Source organism: Rhyacophila brunnea, unplaced genomic scaffold (genome assembly GCF_057557595.1).
Source record: "Rhyacophila brunnea isolate RB1 unplaced genomic scaffold, BYU_Rbru_1.0 scaffold_4, whole genome shotgun sequence".
NCBI lineage: Eukaryota > Metazoa > Arthropoda > Insecta > Trichoptera > Rhyacophilidae > Rhyacophila > Rhyacophila brunnea.
The window spans coordinates 30,430,955-30,448,483 of record NW_028233068.1 but is presented as its reverse complement, the minus strand read 5'-3'; the positions used below and the strand labels follow the sequence as shown (position 1 = coordinate 30,448,483).

The window sequence follows — 17,529 nt, the reverse complement described above, 5'->3', positions numbered from 1 at the left end:
GCCTTCTTGCAAAATTTTAGCAATGATAAAAATGAAATTATAAATTCTTGCACGGTGATAAAATAGCAAAAAAAATGTTTTATTTTCATGAAGTGAAAAAACTCTTCTATGTAAATATAAATTAAAATGTCATACACATTTTCGTGCGTATTTATTCAGTTCGTGTTGTAAACTAGTAAACTTGTATTGAAAATAGCTGATATGTAAGCACTTACTCAATGAGGAACTGATATATATGTCAATTTGTGAATATATGATTCTGTTAGCCATCGCCTGGCATACTATGATTAATGAGAATATTCATTTGTATGTTATAGATATAGATACATTTTATAATTCCACACTATAAAAAATTCTAGCCATTGATAATATTATACATTACCAGATGAATTATAAATACATATTTAAATTTAAAACTATTATGTTATTGTAACGGTATTATCAAAAATCTAATGATATTTACGATATTGATATTCATTCATAAATACTGTGTAACTAACTATTTCATATTACAATATTGATTTTAGTTGTCATTATATATTATTTTCATTGCATTTGAGTACGCGTAAAATCAACGTTAATCAACGTTTAGTGGTAGATAATATAAATACTAAGATATTATGGTCAAAACTAAACTATTCGTTTTATTTTCTAAGAATATGTTTCTTGTCTTGATGGCTCAATTCTTAATAATGTTTAAAAATCCAGTTGTAATGAAGTTGAATGATGTAATTATTATTTAACTGAAATTTATATTTCTATAATAAACTATTAATATTACCTCTACGAGTGTATATAAATTATTGATCAAGGTAAAATTGTATATAAGTATGACCGATTTGGAAATTTTAAAAACTCCATGAATTGATTTCAATGCCTTTTAATATTTTTTTATAAAGTATTTATTTATATTTTTGTTAAATATGTTATTATTCGGTTATCTGTAATTTAGTAATGCAATTTTCATTTATAAAATCGTATATAAGTGAATGATAAATATTTATATATTATAAATTATTAATTATATATAATAATTACAATATATTATAATGAATTAGTTAAACATAGGTACCTTAAAATGAAGGTTTTCGCAAAGAAAAGTATCCCATACACTTCCGCGTCGTCTGTCAATCAGTTGAGAATCAAAGCCAATTGGAAATACAAAATGCAACAAGATGATTATTGCAAATAGTTTGCGAAAAAAGCGACAGAAGTAAAAGTGTCACAACCTAAACCAAAGTAAATATTAAACACTTTAAAAGATTACAACACAAATTTGGCAATGAAAAATGAAATCAAATATTTTTACACTCAATTTTTCATTCGGTAGAATAACAATATATTATAGTATATATTTGTATTTTTCACTGTTTGAAATGATGAACAATTTAAAAAATACAATGGATAAATATTTAAAATTACACTGTTCTATTTATATTATATTTCGTGTTGTTTATTTAGTTTTATGTTAGGTTACTTTGGCAGCAGCGAGCAGGCGTGCGCTTCTTACTAAAGTTTGATCAAAACTGCGGCATTTAAAAAAAAATGCCAGTAGATCTGCGAGCCGATTTTTATTCGTTATATTATTTCGTATCCATGGAAGGCTATACCAGTCAATACAGGGTAGCCGTAGACTTTTAAACTGAAATATAATATTTAGAATGTGAATCGTAGCAAAAAAATTAAATAATTGATATATATTTAACTGCTTATAAAAATCCCTAAAATATATTTTATTAGTTCTTTAATGATGTTCATTGTCAATTTAGTGATAATATACATTGTATTAATAAAACAGACATAATACATTGTTAGTATTTATTCCGAAATGATCGATTAAAATTGTGCTGCCAAGCGAACGGAACCGGGCGTGATCTTAATTAAATTGTATTAAATGCGTTTTACGTATTATTTAATAGTATTTATCTTTGGTATAAGATTTTTTTAAATAAATATTACACACAAGGCACATAAATCTTTTATTGACGAAAATTAATGTACTACTAAAGTATTGAGGGAGGCGCGGCTATGAGGGCAGAATCCATGTGTTTGTGTAATAATCGATTCAATCGATAACCGTAGTACATGTCCCAGCCACGCGTCTCACCTCTATACACATTCATGGAAATAATAATTAGCATTCATTAGAAATACAAATGCAATATAAGTATAAGAAAAACATGATCAATTTATTTATTTATTAGAAAAACATTTTGAGCATGACAACTAAATCATAATTCTGGACAATATAGCATTTAAATTTAAAACGAATTAGTTATAATCAAACGAGTTAGATATAAATACCTGGCAAACATTGCCCACAGAAGAGAAAAAAAAAGAGAATAGATAGAATATAATTTCAAAAACAAAATACACAGCACATCACTATAAATATCTTTATCTATAGGGAGCGCATTGATTAGTCTCGTACCCTGCTCCAATGATACCTGGTAAGCCTGACAGCAGTGACACAGTTTTGACTCAGAAAATGTCATGACTTCGACTATGTAGAGCGTATATAAATACAAATTCTTCAGGACGTCAGGAAACCATTCCTCGTGAGAGCAGGTAATTTTTTTAATACGTAGAAGTTACCTACTGCACTGAAACATAAAAACCGATAATAACAATGTTTTATTTGTATTTAGTAATTACTATGTATTTCAAATGAAAAAACATGTCGGGATATATTGTTATGTACTTTAAAAATTGGGAACGTTGATACATGCTATGAATGCAATACATGATATCATTCTTCGCTAAGTAAGACTAAGTAAAAATAGTAAAAAATCAAATCATATATATATATATATATTATTAAATATACCTGAATTATGGTTTGATGATTACGAGATAATAATTGTTATTTTATAAAAAAAAATGTTTTAGGAAGCGCCTAGTTTCAAAACCCCTAAAACAAGTTTAAGCAGTTTTGAAAAAAATATATCTATTCAATCATATCTATAAAATTGTTGAACTTTATGTATTTATTATTTAATTCGTCCATTCTAAAGAGTTTTTTTTGGCTTATCAATTTTAGGGGTATTTGAAAAGCACACGCAACCATTTTAGCGAGTTTTGAAATTTACCCTAATTTTTGATCATACGTATTGACGGTTTTTGATGTTTTTAAAGTTCAATCTTTGGCCATCATAAAGATCAGTGCTCCGCAACCGGTGTGCCGTGGCACACTGGTGTGTCGCGAGACGGTGCTAGGTGTGCCGCGACGCATTGGTTACAAAAAAACACAAATAATTTTGTATATTATACAATGCTTACTTAATAGCTAAATTTGCGTACATGGCTAGGTTAATACATTTGAGCACCTGCATGAACTTAATAAAACAATGCAAGGTCAGAATGAAAATATATTGACGTGATCTGATAAATTAGAAGGAGAAGACAAGGATCTCTACAAGTGTACGAAAGGATCTACCAGACCACCAATGAACAAGCAATTAATTTTGGATCCGTCTCAAAAACATTTAACTTTGCTTAAAAAGAAATTCCATCATAACTTTCATACAATCAATACGACTAGATTCGAAACCCTTTTGCAACCAATGCCGAAAATTCCATAGAAGCGCCTATGCTATTTGCTGGATTTCGGTTAATAAAGAATATCCTCGTATTTCTGACAAGGCTAACAAACTAAGGCTAACAAACTAAGGCTCAAAAATTTTACGTTCATTGAAAGAAGCTCAGGTGTCATTAATTAGTTATTTTATTGATAATATAATACATAGGAATATGTACATTTAGTTCTTCGTCGTGTGTTATGTATATTTAATTATTTATCAAATAAGTATGTAATGTAATTTTAGTACGTGTCCCTCGCAAGATGGGGGATGGTAGCCTGGGGGGACAAGTTCAGGGGGGCGTGGCAGGTTAAGCAGATAAGTGAGATAAACGCAAATTACAAATTTGCTCATGCAACAGAAAACTTGCTGATTCACTTCACTGACATTTTCATTTTTGACACATACGATTGTGGGATACAATTATTATAATTGTCTCAATACACGACAAATAATTATTTTTAACCTGACAACTAACCATAATTCAAGTAAATGTATTAATAAATACAAAAAATTGCTAAACATAGGATCAATACGATTAATTTTACCTCGAACACCATTTGAAAAATGATATTTTAAAGTATCACTGTCTTTAACCTTAGCAGTTGGTAGGGGGGGCGCCGAAGATTCTGGCATGGGGTCCATGTTTTGGCGTATAAATTGTTTAAAGTGTGGTGTGCCGCAAAATTCTGGGAAGACCTTCAATGTGCCGTGGGTGAGAAAAGGTTGCGGAGCACTGATATAGGTAATAGGACATAGGTAACAAAAATATCCATTTAAATACATAATATCTAACTCAAAAAAAAATCAACAACCGTTTTAAGTGCATTTGAAACTAGACGCATCAATTATTAGTCCATACGCTGTCCAGAGTCTAAAGTTAATTGATATGACATTTATTTAGATGTAACACTTTATTTACTATCCGATATTCATTTTTTAATACTATAGTCATACCTTTTAAATATTTTCATCTAATTACTATATACGTGCGTAGGTAACTCCACAAATTAATTATTGATTCAATTTTATATTAAATTCAAAAGATTTTAAAAGTCTTACTACGCCTTCCTATTTGGAACATGTTTGATAAAAATTCAATAATAACAAAAACTTTGATGTTTACAAGCCACTGTAACGGGGTACCACGCAAAACCAGTTCCATTTAAATTTTAATAGATAACTACTTTTGTATATGTATATTATAATACGTCATTTTTTAAAGTACCAAAATGAATAAAAAGATTGTCATATTTTTGTGAATGTAAGCTTTTATGAAGCTTATTCCTATATTATTAAGCACATACTAAAAAAATATAAAAGCTTTCTATCTATATTATATAAATTTAATGAAATATTTAGCATACTCATTTGTACATACGATTTTCAATATTAAATATTATTAATACGGTCAGTATTGGTCGCATAGATAAGTATTATGAAATGCATTGGGTATATGTTATAAATATTTCTGTAGTCGAATATTTAATTAGTATAATAACAATACATTGTGTATTACGAAATTCTAGCATTATAGGCAGATGAATGGTCATGACATGAATATTCAATATAGGAAATTACTACTTAATAGAATAATGTTTTTAGGTACTGAGCCGCTGCGAGAGGTAGGTACCTACAGCTGCTTGCGAGCGAAAACAATGTTGCCCTAAGTTAGAAAATAGTCTCCAAATAAAAATTACACCTTTATCAATGACATATCTCATCACATACACACTTACAAAATTAAATAAATTATGTAATGTTTTATACATAATTTAAAATATCGGAAAAATATGAAGAAGCGGTGTTCGACCTGGCTCGGCTACGTGTTATAGATATCTCAAGATAGTCTCCACCTGAACTTTTTTCAAGCAGACCGGATTCAGGCATCCTGAAGACGCAAGACGAGTGGCAGAGATTCTTATGTTATATATCACATCACGTCTTGTTTTTTGTTCAAAATGTGCTACGAGATGAGAGAATATATGTAATAAAATTTTAAATACCAAGTAAAATGATAATGCACGCTTTTTTCCCGTAGCACTAGCCAACAGTGGCTCACATGTACTCTCGTGACATTATCGTAATGTGATTTTAGCATTAGATGCACCGCGCGCCGCCAATGGAAATAGAATTTATTAATAATAACTTATCTGATATTAATTTCAGCTGTCCATGTGCACCACAAGGATACGAAGTCCTTGACTACGTAGGTAGAGTAGGTAATCATAATATTTAAAAAATAAAATTAGCATTTTCTCTCCTAATCAATGTATAGGAAGTGGATATTATATTACCAGATATTACGAGATTTATTATTTCAACGCTTTGGTCTATTGCAGTGGTCGGGAAACCGCAGCTCGCGAGCCACATGTGGCCCTTTAGCCCCTAAGTGCAGTTTTGCCACAAATGCTCTCTGTCCTATTTGACATGGCTACAAAAAAGAAGCAAAGAAAAACAGAAGACGAAAACCATGAATTTAAAGTTGAAGTTCCAAGACTTTCGCGTTTATTCAAAATTTAAATGGCCTTCCGACCTATATTAGTTGTCGGGAAAAATTGGTACATAACAAGAAGTCAAATTTGGAGAGACATTTTACAACTAAACACGCCCTGTCACGTCATTTAGCACTAAATATCCTGTCGGTGATCCAAGGAAGAGAGCAGTTGAGGAACTTTAGAAGAGTCGAGAAAAATCAAGTTCTGTATTTAATTACTGAATACAATCTTCCAACAATGTTAATGGTTGTGTTTTGTGGTTAGTAAAGAGATTTCTATGAGAGGAAATCAAGAGTAAATTAAGAAGACGCCTTATTGATGAGAACCTGGAATCGTGCTTAAAATTAAAAACAACAAGATGAAAACTTGTCTTTCCAAGGAGATGCAAGGCCATTATTCACATTAACTAAGTATTTTTCAGTCATTGTCATGATTTAATTTTATCGATATCATACTTACAATTTAATTTTTATCAATAAATAAGATCATTATTACGTATGATATCAAGTTTTATTAAGTTAATAAACAGTGTACCTACATATATAATTTGAATTTAAGAAATTTGGCTCTCAAAAGAAATCTCAATCGTTGTACTGTTGATATTTGGCTCTGTTGACTAATGAGTTTGCCGAACACTGGTCTATTGCATTGGATCTAATAATACTTATAGGTTAAAGAATAAGATGCATTTTTTGACCAGCCGCTGGATTGAACACACAGCCTATAGTTGTATAGATAGACGACTGCTAGACGGCGCAGGTCCAGAAAACTGCATAATATGTATTATTAATTTACATTTTGGACAAAAAACTGTCAGAGAAAACCACGTAAAATGGCTTTGGGCTGAATTTAAAACTAAAAAATAACACAATCTAAAAAGTACAGATACAGCTAGTTGCCAAAGTATCGATATCCATTTATTATTATGTGATCACAACAAAGGTGTCTACCAATAGTTTGTCCTTTTATTCGAAAACAAACATTTATCGTCACGGTCAACTGGTAAAATCCCATATTCTATAATATGGTAACTCACTCCGAATTTGGATATCATTAAACAGAAGGCCAAGTTACACATTTTCATAAAATTGGTCAAATAAAACGTGGATATAAAATATCTATTATACAAGTATGTTGACATATTTATTGGATACTCGGAAGCAGGTAAACTTAAGAGTAGGTGGACTGAGTACCTACATCATGGCCCTCACATCCTGAAGCGGGCCCCAAGGCTAGGATCTTTGGCGGGCCCCCCTACCTATCGCTAAGGATAAAGGCAGTGTGACGCTCCACAGTAGCTTTTTCCAAATGATATACGCGGTAAAATTAATGTGTATATTTTTAGTGTTTTTTTTAATATTCTAATACATCCATTTGAAATATGGAATTGTCGAGTATACATAAATAAAGATTATATCGTATAAACACATAATTTTAAATAATAACATTATTGAAGGAGAATAGCGCCGCAGGCGACTTTACTATTAGAGAGGATTTGTGATGTGTATTTATATCACTTTATCTGGTCGACTCGCCACGCCAGGTCCTTCCTGAGCCTGGGCCCCCAGGTTAGAGCCCTGTCAGCCCCCTCTTTGTGGGGGCCATGACCTATATTTAAAACGATCTGAACAAAATGGGAAGATAAATATTTCGGTTAGTGGTGAAACATTTACCTGCTACTTGTAGAGAATGAAAAATTCTGTTAATGTAATGTATGTGTGATGGTAATACGTGTTCCGTTTCAGATTACAATGGAAGATCTTGGCATAAAAGGATCAATAATTGTCCACTTTTTTCCATTTTCATTTTATTACATTTTTGTATTCCCTGTATATGGTTACATACAACTTTGCAAAGATTATATTTAAAAAAAATCATAAGCCCCTCAAATCAGCTATTAAAAATATACCACTTTGCTTTTTTGCATACTTTTTACAACCAAGATAATGTTTTTACCCTCTCCTGAAAAAAATGACTTTTGTTGTTTTTATGCCAAGGTCTTTAATTATGTAAATGGATTGGAATCTTTTAAAAAAAACATACCGGCGAGTTATTTTTTTTTCAGAAGAATCTGATTCCAGTTGTATAATTAGATATCTGTAGCAGTGTAGCCTATCCATTTATATATATATGTTACACCGAATGTGTGAAATTGCGTATTACATGAAATCGGCAAAATTTTGCCTCCTAATTTATGAAAAATGTAAGCATTCATGCAAATTATCTGCCGAGTGCGTGAATTCGGCAGGTTATGGAATTCTTAAACTGTCAACATGACAGTAGAAAAAGTAAATTTAATACGAATAGTTTTATTAGTTATAATTGGACATTAGGTAAGGTTAGGTTTTCTAATTCTGAATTCAACTGAATGTCCATTTTGAGGTTATCTAATAACTATTAACAAACTATCAAATCATACTATCACAAACAAACAATCGACCATTGCCTGATACACTAGCACGAATCAAATCGCGAAAATACCTTTTAATAAAATTCTTCCGTTATCATATTATAGTTCCAGATACGGGCATTTGCCGATTTCATGTAGTAGTCAATTTCATACATTCGGCGTAACATATATGAGGGTAGTCCCAGAAGTACCCGACCTAACAACGAAAACACAAAAAAATTGGGAAAAAATATTTTTATTTCTCTACGTAGTCTTCTTTTAGGTCGATACACTTTTCCCAGCGATGTTCAATAGCTTCGATACCCTGTTTATAGTGAGAATCGTCGAGCTCCTCAAAATAGCCATCAACCGCAGACTCCACCTCTTCATTGTTGGCAAATCATTTACCACCGAGCCATGTTTTCAAACTTGGAAACAGAAAATAATCCGACGAGGCTAAATCTGGCGAATAGGGTGCGTGAGGAAGCAATTCGAACTTTGTTTGAACATGTACCTAACCGTTTTTTTTAAACGGTACATGTTCAAACACGCGCGTTAACATCATTTTACTCCCTACTTCAATTATAGTTTGTCAATTTATGGCTACGGCCTATGTTAACCACTGGGGAATGCCAAAAGAAATGGCGTATTTCAAAAAAACACTACCTTATTCTTAGGTCAATAATTATTATAAAGCAATCATTATTCGTAGGATGTTTATCATACTTGAATCGTCAAAGACATAGCTTATAATTAGTGTCTTTATAATTATCTTCAAATATGTTAATCTTGCCCATTTTTGGAATAATAAAATGCCTAATTCTTGTCAAATTTGGGATCACAGAGGTTATCAATATAATTTTTTATCGTAAATATTTAACTATAATAATGTCGATATAAATTATACTGATGGTTTTATAAATGCGTTTAAAAATTAATAAATGTAAAAAATCTTAACATCAATGCACATTTATGTACTGAAATATGACTATATTCTAAAACATTAGCGCGAGAGGTTTAAAAGAATACTATTTTATGTAATAAAAGTACTTTATGCAGTCATAAAATGTTTAAAATAAATATAAAGGATAATAAGGCTTCAAAATTATATAAATAGATTATCTATAACGTTTAAGGTATGTCCAGGATCATGCTTTGAAAATAGAAAAAAGCTCAATTTTGACCCACGCTGAGCACGTCCGCCCTTAAATGCCAAAAAAGTGATAATATTTTTTCTCTGAGGGTTTTGAATCCCGTCATAATTGGCAATCTCTTTTTGCTCAATATATCTTTTGTAATTTAAAATTACGGCAGTATTATTACTTAGTATTATAAGATTATAACTTTGCGGCTCTCGTAGTCTAGTAAGTACGGCACCGGTATTTCATCCGGGGCTCCGCGTTCAATTCCCGATGACGTCAAAATATGTTTATGAGGTTACCTGGATGTCTATGCTTATTTGCTATCACAAACCTTGTCATGTATTATTCAAAGTAATGGGCCGCCATGATAGCCTTTAAAATACGGTTACATTTCATAATTACCTATATTCAGTTATCCTCTTTTGAAAAAAAATCATATTTCAATAATAAATGGTTGAATAATATGTTGAATCCATCATGATCATGTCTATAATGACGCACAAGGATGTCATGTTTCTTAAAACTTTACGTGAATAATAAATTACTTTCTTCCTCAAAGTGTACCTACATACAGTTTACTCAATGCAAACAATTCTAATGTATTGCGCGCAATGTCCAAAGTGCTCTATTGTTTGATTAACCGCCTGTGTTATCTAATACCAAGCACAACTTTAATTTTGATGCAATTTTAATTTTCGGTCTACCTGATGATTACTTATATAATTATCATTACAGTGAAGATTTTTTAAAAATAAATTTGTACTAATGATTAAAATGAAACACAATAATAATGAGTAATAATTCTTATATTTTAATATTATTCTGGACCGTTTTCGTACGCTTCAGAGGAACATTATCAACTTGTAAAAATAGTATACAATATAACAGATATTCAATAACGAAACCTCTAAGTGTTAATATAAAACAATATAATTCAACATATTCAACATAATTACAACGGAGAAACCGGTCCAGAATAATATTAGTCCAGAAGTCTAGAATAGAAGTAATCCATAAGTCCAAGTATAGAAGTAATCCATAAGTGGAATTAAGAATATTGTATTTCATTTTAATTATTAATACAATGAATTTCCATCACGGCAGTTACTACCATAAAAGAAAATAAATCTTTACCTCAAAGCCAATATTAATACAATAAAGTCAGATTTTATATATGCTGTATACATAATATTTTTCAGAGCCAAATTATATTTTGAGTCTATTTGTAACATAAACCTGAAATTTATTAAATAATGATATACTGGCTATCAAGTATGTACATAATTCGAGGAAGTTTTTTTATGAATAAAATGATTGCATTTGTTTTTTTATAAACTTTTAATGCTACCTCCAAATGTGTCAAATCACCAAAACGTTTCAATGTTAGAATCTTTTTTGCTTCATCATCGTCATCAGCTTATGCGTATATCAATCCACTGCTGGATAAAAGTCTTCCATTATTCTTGTAACTGTGTGTTACTCTACCACGTATAACGGCAAAACTTAATTATCTCACCGATTTAGCAATCTCTAGGTTTACCTAGTGGCATAGCAAGGGGTTGATGACCGGGGCAGCCATCCAGGGCACATCCCGGGTTGGGACGCATAAATAGAATTTAATTGAATATGTAAAAATAAAATAATTACAATTAATGTTGAGAACTGGCGTTAATTTCGAATTCAAAATCGCTGGTCAGCAAAACGTTTTTTAAAGGAATATTATCAAATCAATTTGTCCACATTTTCAAGAAATGGTGACGTTTAATTCCAAAAGTATCATTACAAATTGAAGGATGTTGACCACTACGTGATCGTAGTAGAAAGCAGACATAGTGTAAGGGAAATTTCATCCTGAAATACGATTTTTAAAAATTTGCATTATTAAAAAAAATCAGATTTGAAAGACCACTAGTGAAATAAATTTTGCGTGATAAACTAACCTTGAGCGTTACAATGCCAAGACTTTTTTGCATTCTTTGATTTTTGTTTTTTACCCACACATTTTTTCAATATATTAAAGGTATGCTTTCTGTTAAAATAACTGTCACACCCGCTTTACTGAAAACCGCCAATGGGTTTAGACACTATTTTACTTGGTTTATTATATTTCATTAATCTGTTATTTTCGGATACGTTTCAAATTAATCAGTATATGATCAAACTAATTATAATATTTACAAATTTCATTATCATTTCTGATAAAGTTAAATGAATTGAAAAGTAGTATAATAAAAACAAAACACAATAAAAGTAAATGGGAGAAGAAGAATATAAAAGGGCCAATGTAGACAGGACTAAGTACGAAGTATAAACAACTTTTACGGAAAACCTGAAATAACACCTGTCCCAAATCGGCACAAGTCTCATTCAAGGTAAAATACTCAATGAATCGATCCTGGTTTCATGTTGGTTTACCATGACTAGGGATTCCAATCCCGGGATCCCGAACTATATTCGATACCTATGAATCCCGGGATTGGTAAACATAATCTAGAAACTTTCGGGATTGATTTTTTTATCAATTTTTATGGAAAATAAAATAAAAACGAAAATATAACAGAAAAAATACTAATACAAATAACTACATTAGAAATAAACTGAGTTTGAATGAATTTTGATTTATTACCCATGTGAAAATTGTCAAATTATTTTATTTTTTCACATAAAATAATAAAATTGAGATAGATTGGAAAAAAAATGCTTTGAAGTTTTAAAAAAGTAGTTCCACTCTCTCAATCTCATATGTTTTACGGCAGTTTCAAACTTGGCTGACTATTTAGATTTATGAAGCGGAAAAGCCAACCGCCATGATTTGCTTTACTATGTTAAATCTCGTTAACCCATTCATCAAGTCTTTAATATCAGAAACAGCAATCTCATATAATATATTATGTAAACACTAAACACAATATTGATTTTACGAAATCTTATAAATGAAAATCTAAAGATTTGTAAATAGTTTAACATAAATTAAAAATTCCACATAATATGTACGATGCAGGTAACATCCGTAAAGTGAATTTGAGAAATTGAATAAATAAATCAAGAAATATTTAGTTAGACGTTTCAGCCATTTACACTTAAGCTGTCTTCTTTTAATAAAAAGTAAACCATTGCGCACTACCAGAAAATGCTATTCTGGAGAATGTCTTAATTACTAAAATCTTTAATTTTTTTCAAGACAATATGTTATTTTTTAATTTAATTGAAATTGTATTTTATTTGTTATCTTTTCGTTAATAAATATAATTGTTTAGTTTCACATTATTATCTAATTATAATAAAATATTATTTACTCGATTAAAACAATGTATTTCCAGGATTGAACGTACACAATATTAACAATAAATGTCTTAAATAGTATAAATTATACAAGATTTACTTTTGACCGATTTTATCAATGTTATTTGTATATATTAACTATGGAAAAATATGCCAATCCCGGGATTATCAAATTGTAATCCCGAAATCCCGGGATCAAAATTTTGGCTCGGGATTGGATTCCCTAACCATGACCAACCACTGTGCTCAACAATATTGCAAAAACTCATTTTCAGGTTTGTATATCTAGTGACAAGCATTATAAATGATAGTATGAGTACAGTATAATATATAAAAATTTCAAAGATTTATATTTATAAAAAAATGGAACAAATAATAGAGGTAATTAGAAGTTACTACTGAATAGAAGTTTGTGATGAATTATGATAACACGGCGTTGCTCGTTACAAATAAACATATTTCAAGATAAATGCATTTAATTAGCAGACATTTATTTGTTTATTTTTAATTAAATAAAACAAATAAATGGACATGAAAAGCTAAAAGAAAAAACTCTTGACTCTGAATCCGATCTGAATGTTTTTAATTGGCCGGTGAAACAAAAATCTGGTAAGAAACGGTTAAAAATATATCGAATGATCCTAAACCAGAAAATTTGGGTTATAAAAAAATATTTATAGCCCGAAAATTATCAGCATTCTCGAGAAATCAATATTAATTCAATCTCAAATACGTGACAAAACAAATTGAATTCAAGAAACGAAAAAAGTCGAAAAAACACCGGCATATTATTTTATGATAATAAAAATCAACAAATTTAATAATATAACATATTGTAATATAATATTATGAGTGTTTTGGGGGTATTGTGAAACAATCTAAAGTTGAATAATTTTTTAGCCAATTTTTTATTAAAATTTGTCATTGAAAATTTTGCTATTGATATTGAAAAATCAAAACGGTTCTATAAAAGGTATTTGTCCTTTACCTTTATAAAACATGAGGGAAGTTCATGGCTCTTATAAAATTATTTTAATAGCACACTGTATTTTTAATATTACTCGTTATACCAAGGCAAAGGTAAGCTTGACATGTGTCGACTATTTATTTTAACAATCCAAAATGACACAATACCGGAACGATTTTCAAATAATTTTGTTTTTTGTTCTGTATGTTTTTAACCATATTTTTGCTGGATTATTATTGTCCTGTCGTTATGAAAATTGCTTTAAAACTGCCAGTCATAATTATAAAATTGGATATTCTTTAATTTAATAGCGTTAAATACGATACATGATTATAAAAAAATGGTAAACAAAAAGAGATAAATATGTCATGATTATACATAAATTAGTATTGTTATTCTAACAGATAAGTAAATATTATATATTTACAAAATACCTCATTTTCCTTGCGTCTTCATATAATATGTACTTAAGTACCTATTTGACAATCTGGTAGACATTTATTTTTATTTATTTATTTAGTTAACAAAATATTATGGAAATTTTAATTTTTAATTTAATACTAAATGTACATAAGGTTTTGCATTTTGTATTATTTATTATAGAAAAAACATAATTTTGAAAAACTTCTAGGAAAAGTTTCGATAGCTTAACTGCTAATATTTTTACTGGGTCTAATATTTTTTCTAATATGTCATATGCGTTGAAAGTTTTTGTCCAATGGGTCTCAATATATATTTATTCTATACTAATAAGAAAATTGACACGTCTGTTGAAATATTTTTCATTTGATCAGTGTTTTGGCTATTTCCATGATACATAAGCACCACAGAACAGATAATAAATAGAATACCGATAGGCAATATTCAATACGCCGCATGGTGAAGCAGGCTTTTGAATGTATGAGTATCCTACGAAAATGAAGCACGCATTATGCACGTGCAATAGTGTGTGTAATACACCAACATTAAATGAGCGTAAATGCATAAACCGAGAGCAGTTTTTAGTATTCGACGTGAAACGTATTCTTAACACGTGTGTAAGTTTAACCCGGGTTCTTCCTTACTCGAGTCGGTTACCTGCTATCGCCTTACCCGTTGTGTATTTCAGTTCCCATTATTTCTGAGTTCCCTGATAAGCACCCAGTTTATTTTTATTGTTTTATTCTGTAAATCGGTCTACTTTCTGTTTTCATATATCACGCGTATGATGTCGGATGCCATGACTAGTATAAGTATAAAGTAAAACGTGACTTTTAAATTGTGTTTGTAGTATAATAGCTGCCATATAGCTATCCGCGCTCTTTCACTTAGGTAAACTAAAGCCAGTACGGCCGAATTAATCATAACATAAGTAAGTATTAGTATTCGGCCTGTTACCATGTGTCGATATTGGTGCGAGTAGCAAGTAGTACCAAGCCCGCGTAAACAAGCCATAAAACTTACATACCATACAATGTAAACAATAATAATATTATATTATTATGGTCAAGTAAAAAATATAAAAAAACCTACCGAATATTTCTGCACATCGATGTGTAATAATTATTGGATTAATATTTCAATATCATTGTGTATGCAAATAGGTGATACGTATGGTAGACATCGTCATACAATATAATATAATCCATCATTGTGATGGCTTAATTTGGTAAACACATAATTCGGAGTGACGTCGGTATTAAAATAAAATAGATGAAATAAGAGAACAAAAAAGCATTTCAAAAGAATTATCGTTCATCGATTGATCAATTTCATTAAACGATATTAAAGAAATATTCACTTTAATAGATCTATGATTATTTATAAACCTTCTTTCTATCGTTTCTGAGAAAAAAATCATTTAAAATCTGAAAGAAGTACAGCTCATTCCAAAAATACATACCTACCTACATTTCTTAGAATATATGCACACATAATTTATTTAAAAGAAGAATTGGAATACGTTGCAATAGATAAATAATTACAAGATAAAAAGAACTTTTTATATACAACGTTTTTAAATTTTCTGTTGAATCATATAAACTTGACTTGACTAGCTTAAACGATCAAAAAAAATGTACTTGATAGAAATACTGAATAAATATACAATACTGAAATGGCATTTTGACATTTCATATTGATTTCCATAGTAACTCACGTATATATAAATAATTTAGTTGCTAGGACCCCAGACGCCTGCCTATCAACCAATAATAGTGTTTTACTTTTTACGGATTTCTTCCAAAATAACTTTTCATACAAAACAGAATTAACTGAAAATGAATTCAATTCTACTCAAAGATGGCTAAAAGTATTAAAAGAATGCATTGGCATCGTTTTCTGATATATTATAAAAGTTTCAAATGTCTAGTTAGTCGGGAAGTTAGTTAAAAATAGATTGCAAGATTTGTACTGGATAAACAACCACCGGACAAACAAGAATACGACCTAATAAAAACGTTGTAATAAAGTGAATTACTTGTTGACTATTGTGTGTGTAATATATATATATATATGATATTGATTCATTATTTTCAGACGTATACACATTGTGTATATTTTAAAATATTTAAACAGTGGTTTTTAGTTGGTTAAAAGTTATTTTTGAACACCAAATTTTATCAGAATCGTATTTAAAGTTGTACACAAGTTTAACAAAGCATGTTTCTCTATAATTAAAAAAAACTAGACTAGCCTGAGTTTAAGTCTACTAGTCTTGTCACATATACACATTTATCAATAAAGATATACGTACCGCGAATAAGTGACGTGGTGAAAATATAGACCAACAATAAAGCTTTATTTTTATATTTGGCAATTTGTCCTTCAGCGGTTATAACATTATCTTGTGAAATAATAGAGAGTGACAAATTATATCGGTAAGATGACACAGATATCGTAATTTTTAAGAGACACACTCACCGCTTTTCTTTTTGTATTTACTACATATTTTATAATGTTCAGTAGACGTGGGCGAAAAATGTCAAACATAATTACCCACTGAAAAAAATCAGCAAGCCACGAGATTGCTATTATGTCAGTGCTCGAAATGGACAATTTCACGAACAGGAACGCTCGATAATTGTCCAAAAATGTGTAATATTATATATAGTAATACCTGTAATATAAAAATAAATCTTAGTTTTACATAATGTACTTTTTTCATCATCAGTGGTAACATACAAATATACAATTATTTTAGTTTACGAAATCGTTTTCTAAAAAATACATTATTAATAGGTAATAATAGGTATGAATAATTATACAAATATAAATACCTAAATGTATATGAATCTAATTGGGGTGAGAAACATTATTAAAAGACATGAAATAATAGACAAACTAATCACAATTTCCTATTGGTTTCCTTAGGAGTTTGAATAAAAACATCTAACTAAGAGTGGATAGAAATATGAGTGAAGATACATTGGTTAAAACAAAATACATGCCGCTTCATTCAAAGCTCTGATTTTTCGTAAATTCGAAATATTTTGATTAAGTAAACTATTTTTAATCAAATTAAAATCCATCGTATATTAAAAAGCAAGGGCATGATTTTTAATAAATTAATTTAAAAAATATGTAAAACGCAAGTTTTCCGAATGTAGCATTATTTATTAAATATGAATCATTTTAAACAACCTCAGAAGTGTAGGTACATATTATTAGAAAAAATTGGTGTGTGTACTTAAGT

At 29.8% G+C, this 17,529-nt stretch overlaps 1 protein-coding gene across 3 annotated transcripts in view; it reads right to left on the bottom strand.

Moving 5' to 3' along the window:
* Window positions 1–1,530, bottom strand: part of LOC147067237 (ABC transporter G family member 23) — a 97,957-nt gene extending 96,427 nt beyond the window's left edge. The window contains exons 1-2 of one of the 3 annotated variants that reach the window (XM_085953792.1): window positions 1,423–1,530; window positions 1,073–1,229 (exon numbers count right to left, since the gene is read on the bottom strand). The gene's annotated coding sequence lies outside the window, so the exon portion shown is untranslated. Of the gene's footprint in view, window positions 1–1,072 lie in introns of all 3 variants that reach the window. The other 2 variants (XM_085953791.1, XM_085953790.1) reach the window with 2 other exon arrangements.
* Between the last annotated feature and the right edge of the window lie 15,999 nt (window positions 1,531–17,529).